Here is a 7928-nt window from a genome sequence, read left to right as displayed (position 1 = left end):
TTCCTCATACTACACGAACTTTGTAAAGTATGAGGAAATAACCCAAATTCGTAAGAGAATGTGCCCTGCAGTCGCTGCTTGTTTTAAGACACAAAAGAGAGGTCGTGTCGTTCTTTTACAGGTTGTGTTACAGGTTTTACGTGTAATGAATCCTTATGTCTACACAAGATCCATCGTATTGTGTGAGTGATATTCACATTTTTGTTTATGGTAGACACTGATGAAGGACTTTATTTGGAAAATTATCAAGGACAAAATTATAAACTTGTTGTGTGGTGTTAGTTCAGCAAGCATTACACACACACGCAGGTAGGAACAGAGGATTCCCGGAGATAACTCCTTTCTTTATTTTTCTTTTCTTCTTCAAAACCACAACCAGAACAACATACCTACTAGCGCCCTCTAGCGCTTCTGGTAAATGCATCTACAGAACAAATGCAATAGTATGTGTGGACACAACAAAACTAAACAAAATCATGATTCTATTTATATTGGGCGAGTTTAACTAGACTAGGCTAGGGACACTATATTGGCCAATTTATGTAAAAAAAAATAAATAAATAGGCCTGTTTGTACTCTGAAATTCAAGGTCTTGAGCCTCAACATATTTTTCACTGAAAATCACCTGAATGAAGCTAACCAGATAGCCGTGCTAACTCCAGAGTGACAGTCTGGCCTCTCTGTTTCAGAGCCCAAGCTGTACATTGAGGTTAACCTTACCTATATATACTGTCAACCTCAAGCACTAGCTCAGGGTTAACTGAGCTACAGGTGATATTCCATGTTCCCAAAGCCAGATTCGGACAGCCAGAACCTCTGCTCCTGACCTGCTCCTCCTGCAAACATAATTAACTGTTACATATGTGAAAATACCTTGTGGCCCCCCCACACCCTCTAGCAGATTATTACATGAAGGAACCTTTTAAAAAAAAAAACAAGCGCGTCCATGCTCACAGGTGTACACACGGGTGATCACACCCACAAACTACACCCTTTTTGGCTCCTACCTCAAAGCACACTGTGTTCTGTTGATCTTATGTGCTGCACAATAATGTTTAATATTTAGTATTTACTGTCATATTCACATATATCATTGTGATGTTGTTTATTCTATTACTCTTGTTCTCTTCTGCTTGCTTTCTTTTTTCTTTCTCAGCAGGTGATCCAGGTGATTGATATATGCATTTTTTTTTCCTCTGCCCGTTTTGTTGGTTTTTGTCTTTTGCCCTTCTCCCCCGTCCCTCTTCTCAGCTGTTTCTCTTTCCCTCTTTCTTTCTCCCCTTCTTTCCCCCAGTCAAGTCTGTCCCGTATTCAGTAAGTGAAAATAAAATAAACAATAAAAGGTGAATCAAATGGACCATTACGGCAAGGCTGGGATGGTCAGTTTGGTAAAGTAAAATCCGTTGGGTATCTTTCTTTGCCTTTAGACAACAATTCTGATGGCAAAAGAGCCAAACGGGACAGGCCAAAAAAAAAAAAAAAAAAAAAAAAAAGAAAATACCTTGCACGTCCTGATTCGGCAGCAGAAATAGCCAGGTGATTGTCATGTCATTGGGCGATTTAATCTGTATTTTCCTTTTAACCACTAAAAGCATTGGGTAACTTAAAAAAAAAAAACATGTATCGAGTGTGCCCCGCCCCCGCCCCCCAAATTTTTTGGGGGGGGGGGGGTGGAAAAAAAAAAAAACAACATCAATTCAACTTTGGGAAAAAAAAAAAAAAAAAAAAAAAAAAAAAAATAGGCCTGTTAACGAGGGTACGAGCCCGAGAAACATTCCCTTTGACAACTTTCCGAGCCGCTGGGGTATAGCCCCCTCGCCCCCCCCCGCCGCTGAGAGCACCCCGGCGGCCCTTTTGGGGGGGAAAAAAAAAAAAAAAAAAAAAAAAGAAAAACAGATGGGGTAAAAAAAAAAAACCTCCTGCTGCCGTGGGGGAAAAAAAAAAACAAAACAAAAAAAAGGACGGTGTGGACGCTGCAGGTAGCGTGCGCCGAGATGTTAGTTCGCCCCCGGTGTCATGTAATGAAACCTACCTCTGAAATGTAGTGAAGCAAAAATAGACAAAAGTTAACCCAAGTATATTAATGTTGCTGGTAATGGTGTTGTGGTTCTTTTTTGGTTTTTTTGTTTTGGTTTGTTTGTTTTTCCATAACTTGTGTATCTGCAAATATACACATTCTGTATTTTTCATATGAAAGAAACTATACTGTGGTGGGGCTTGCTAATTTCTTGTTTTTGATTTATGTATGTTTTGTTTTGTTTTGCTTTACTTTTGTTTCATATGTTGTTTATATAATTTAAGACTAAAAAAAATTAAATGAATGAGAGGTAAAACTTGAGGGGGTAGGGACAAATAAGTAAATACTTCTGCCTACTCCTTTTCAAACAAATAATGGAATGATATTTTGTAATGATTGTCAAGGAACATGTTTGAAATGTTTGAAATAAAAATGAACTGAACTGAATTAAAAGGAAAAAAACAGAAATTAACCTCATTTCTATCTTCTTTTTTTGTAATACCAATGAGTAACAGATGAGGGCACTACAGGATGTGTTATAGATTTGCTGACATGAACTCAAACACTTTTCAACACCAGCTTTGCCATCATAAAACAGGAAACTTATGTTTATTAAGCTGCTTTTATAAAGGATATTATAGTAGTTATTGACCTTTCAACACACTCCAGCAAGTTCTTGGCTGTCCATCTGGCCTGGTGTTTTCTAATAAATGGTGCAGATGAGTTTGGACCTACTTTTATAACTAGTGAGTCTAAGCTGCAGGGGGAAGCCTTATAATATGCCATAAAAATGTGTCTGTGCAGCAGCCAAACAGGTGTGAAAGCACTCTCCCAGGCAATGTTTGTCACAGTTTCCAATTTCACTGACTGAAACTACATGGATGTTCCACATGTGTGACAATGATGAGAGCCCTTGAGCTTTCAGTGTCCTCCTCTTGAGGATGTTTTTGAAAGGCTGATTTGCAGCAAGCAGATGCATGCAAAGTGATGCTTCAGTTGAGATTTAAGAGCCAGATGTGTTTACACTGGGGGACACTGAGTAATGATCAATGCCATAGCACACATTTCTTCCATGAATGAAGATTCCAACAGTAAGTAAATATATTTCACAATGTTTTATGTAGTTTCAAGTCTGTATTTGTATGTGTTTTTATGCAAAGTTGATACCTAAAACAAAAATTAGATAGTCTCTGTTCTCATAGCCATGCAGAAATCTACTACAATAGGAAATCTAGGAGCCAGTTTTACCAGTACAGTGAAGAACTAGTGCACATTCACAAAAAGAGATGACTGGTGGAGAAGAGAGGATGACGTGTATAGTCACTGTCACCGCACAGCTCTGGTTTAAGGTCTCGGAAGGGTTGACATCACACTTGGAGACTTTCATTCTGTTCTGCATCTCAAAGTATGAGGGGGTGTGTGGTCGGGGGCCTGGAGTCATCTGTGCCACTGCTTTAGTGGTCTTTCAATGTCTTTGGGATTATGCTGGCTATGATCAGAGATATCCTTGTCTCAGTGCATGCATGAGGACAGCATTTCCATTTAAAGCTTTGGCCTTTGCTGTGTCTTTGAGACTGTGGATCTGGGTTTTTATTATGTATGTATCCCAGGAAAAACTGAAAAACACATTTTTGTACTGCATCAAAAAAAAAAGAACTTTATGGAGAGTATTTGATCCATTTCACAATCACTGGATAAACAATTCAAAACTCGCACATCCATATTTTAAAGGGTTCTTTTTCCCCCATTCTGATCTAATGATTTAGATCATTTTTGACAGCTACGAGGTTCAAGGTTCTTTATTTGTCACATGCATAGTTATACAAGTATAACACACAGTGAAATGTAGGCAGTGCATTTGCCTCTTTCATTTAAGACTGGCATTCAGGCTTCATTTCCTTCACTGCCCTTTTTCTTAAGGTTCACTTGTATTTTTTGTCATGGCCTTGACATGACTTTAGCTTGTTTTGTTTTTTAGGTTTAATTAAAAGATAAGTCTGTTTGCAACAATAACTGGGGATAGTTCCCTGACTTCTTTTACTATAATTCATGCCATTGCATTGAACACTCTGCTCAAATTATGTGGTGTGTTTATGTCTGAATAACCATAAACACATCTTCATCATCATCACAACTAATCACATCACAACTAATGCATCTATTTTTTAAATAAATTCTTTTGTCAAAACAATTGCCAGAAAGACTTTGGCAAAGGGTACATCTTTACTCGTAGCTCTCTTTCTTCTCATCTGAAGACACAGTATAGGATTTGAGTTATCTCTTCCAGGAAGCAAGACTGAGACAAGAGAAAATAAAGTGGCAATGTAATGCCAGAGGGCACTGCAAAAATTGATATTACAGTATTTTCCATTTTTTCCCCCCACAGATTTTGATATAAATGTCAAACGATCTTCTTAACAAGCATCTCAGGCAAGTTTGCACTTTGTAGCCAAATGAAATTGCCATTTTTTGTTGCCAAACACAAAAAACCAATTGGATTTCAGCAAAAAAATTGTATAGCTATTGACAACAAAGTGGTGAGGACCACAAACTGTATTTAAAAGATGAATTAAAAGACGAACATAGCCACTGTGGCATCACTTATTGATTATGAACTCTGCATGCAGACTCATCTTTAGTGTTTTTTCTTGGGCTATGCTGCAGAGGGTGGAGGGTTGGGTCGTCAGCTAAAGCGTCTAAGCTTGGTTAGCAGGTTATATGCATAAATGTCATTGCTGTAGTATATGGGTGTTTTTATATAAGCACTTACAACCATGTTTTAAAAATGATCAACTTAAGTTGCCATGCTGAAGTCATCATTGCTTGTAGGTAAATTATTCATGTTTATTGTAATGCAAAATGGATTGGGGGGGGTTTTCAGTATATGACAGTTGTCTTGAACATAAACCTCCACTGGAATTTCATTGTCTTACTGGAACCTGTAGGTGGCTCTCTAAAAAAGGCATGTTAATGTGAAAGATGCCTCAGCACCTGTAGACTTAAGTTCTCACTAATGACTCTGGATATGGAGATAGTGGGGAATTAGCTGTATATAAATTCTTGAATCAATTAATGATCTGCGTGAGCTAAGCGTTTCCATTCTCTCATCTCCACATCTCTGAAAAACCTTAATGTTCTAGTCCTTTATGATAGCTTGTGTGAAGTCCTATTATTTTTTAGAGAGAAATGTTCTACTCGTTGCTTCGTACAGTGGGAGCGTAAATCTAAAATGGAAATGTTGATTTGGTTTTAATGTGCTGTTGTCTGGGAACTATGGTTAATTTGCCGTTACAGCAAAACTTCTGTTCACAAACAGCTCCATCCTTCATGTTGTCCCTCTGTGTGCTGTTACTGCCATATTTTTTTTTACATCGCAGGGATGATAGATCTGACCCATCTGACATATTTTCCAAGACTGTGACAATGTTGAAGTGCAGTCATGTGGCAAACTGGCTTCTGACTGTTGCCAAGTTGGAACGGCATATTGTGCATGCAAAGCAAGCATGCTGCCAGTATCGCTTCTTATCACACAAAGTCTTATTGTGCAAGACAAGCTATTATGTGCTCCATTTACAGGATTTCTGCAGAGAGGGGAAGCATTTTAACAGAAATAGTGGAAAGCTTCTAAAGCTGCCGTTATTGCGTCAGTGCTACCATATAACGAATATAGTTGGTGTCTTCGTATTATCTGCGACTGAGTAGTAGTCTCCTACGGTGATGAGAAATGCTGAAAATCTTCTTACTTATCTTGGTATTGTATATTTGCATCAGGGATTTCCACACCCTGTTGATCCTGAATTCCTCCAAGAAAATATGATTACGTATAAGAAACTTGCCAAGCAAACGGCCCCTCTCCCAGAGGAAAATAGAACATGTGTTTTCTATTGTTCTTCAAATGTGCCCAATGACCACACTCATTTTCCACTTGAGATTGAGCATGTCCTGCTTGCCTTTAGATAATATCACCTGAACCAGATTCGGTCGGTAAGCAGAGTCTTAAAGAACTTAGTTCTTATTTTCCCATTTGTGCCCAATAATCTTTTCCAGCTTGATGAAATAAAATAAGAGGGATCTATCTGACTCTGATAAAATACTTTTTTCATTTGATATCTGACAGCTTCAGCTGAGCAGAATCATTTTCCCAGTTTCTTACCGACTATGGTGTGTAAAACCCCAAGTTCTTTATTTTTAGCCTTTCGTAACTCATGCATGTGAAAACATTATCTTTTTTTATCTTTTAGTTGGCCTGGGGTTTCACAAGTCCTGTTTTACAACCCACAGGAGTGGAATTCTGTACCAGAAGGAAGAAAAAAAGCCAATTTTCTGGCCAACATAACTTCAAGATAAATGCTGCTTGCAGAAATGAATTGCAGGTGTTATTTCAATCATAAAGACCTGTTTTGCGATGTCTGAGATTTGTGTTAAAGGGAATTGAAGGAAGGGAATACACCCAAAATTAGAATTTTTCAGATAAAATGCTTAATCTGCTTTTCCTGACATTTGTCACATCATGACAGAGCTTTTGTGTTTTTGTAGGATGGCAGAAAGGCAGATTTTAATAATTTAATAGACCAACACCTTTATATATCTATCAAAATGTCCATTTCAATACTTTGTTCTTTATGCCACAAATTCAATAACTTCCTGGAAATATTCCTCAAATATTTTGGTCTATACTACACTGTTCCAAAAAATAGTAATGTCAAAGTATCTTAGTGTATATTTTACAGTTTTGTACTGTCTTTCTAGAATACCATGAAATTTACATAAGTAGACGGTGATTTATTATTTATTATTTATTATGATTCATATTGCCACATTCATTGACCTTGTTTATAGGTAATTTCATTGTTTGATCACGTTAAAATGTTCCTAATCTAAAAGCACTTGGAAAAGGCAGAATCCCATGTAAAATTAACGCAACAAACTCTATTTTCATTACTGAAAATAACCGTATTTTCATGAGAAAGTTATTTTCTGTTATTTTACGGTAGTATTTTGGCGCCCCAGCTGCCGGACTATTACTGTTTTTTAAAGATGTTTTTTGTAACAGTGTAACATGATAGGCTGATGCAGTTACTGTCAATATGTTTGGTTGCATGTCCATGACGCAAATCTGATGTTCCACATCATGAAGACTCTATAGGACTGGGATCTGATGGCTCCAGAGGCCATTTGAATATAGTGAACGTACTGTCATGTTTAATAAACCAGGTTGATTTGAGCTGAAATGAGTGACATGATGCCTTATCCTGCTGGAACCAGCCATCAGAAAGTTTAATGTGGTCATAAAGGGATGGAAACGGTCAGCCACAATACTCAGGTAGGCTGTGTAGGTTGCCCAAAGAGTGCACAGAAAATATCCCCTGTACCTGCACCACCCCCAGCAGCTGAAACCTTGATATGAGGCAAGTGGGATCTCTGCTTTCCTGTTGTTTACACCAAAATTTGGCCATACCATTCCAGATGTCACAACCGCAATTTAGACTTATCAGATTAAGCAACATTTTTCCATGATTATGCTGTCTAATTTTGTCAAGTGTATGGAAATTACAGCCCCAGCTTCCTTTTATTAGATGTCAGGAATGGCTCCCAGTGTGGTCTTCTGCTGCTGTAACCCACGTGCTTCAAGGTTCAACATGTGTTCAGAGGTGCTCTTCTGTAGACCCTTTTTTATTGAGTGGTTATTTGAGTTCCTGTTGCCTTCCTATCAGCATGAAACAGTCTGGACATTCTTGCCTTGACTGCTTAAAAAGAAGGCCACTGGAGTTCTTTATCCTTCTTTTTAATCAGTCTCGATGACCATTACCTGACTGATTGAGAACCTACACACCCATCTCGCCGTTCTCCTCTGACCTGCAGGTGACTGGATTTTTTTTTTCTGACCATTTTCTGCAAGTAAAAAGTAAAG

The sequence above is a fragment of the Haplochromis burtoni genome, unplaced genomic scaffold (genome assembly GCF_018398535.1).
Source record: "Haplochromis burtoni strain Fernald_Lab_line unplaced genomic scaffold, NCSU_Asbu1 Contig_127, whole genome shotgun sequence".
In the NCBI taxonomy this organism is placed as follows: Eukaryota; Metazoa; Chordata; class Actinopteri; order Cichliformes; family Cichlidae; genus Haplochromis; species Haplochromis burtoni.
Note: the sequence above shows the minus strand (reverse complement) of the source record.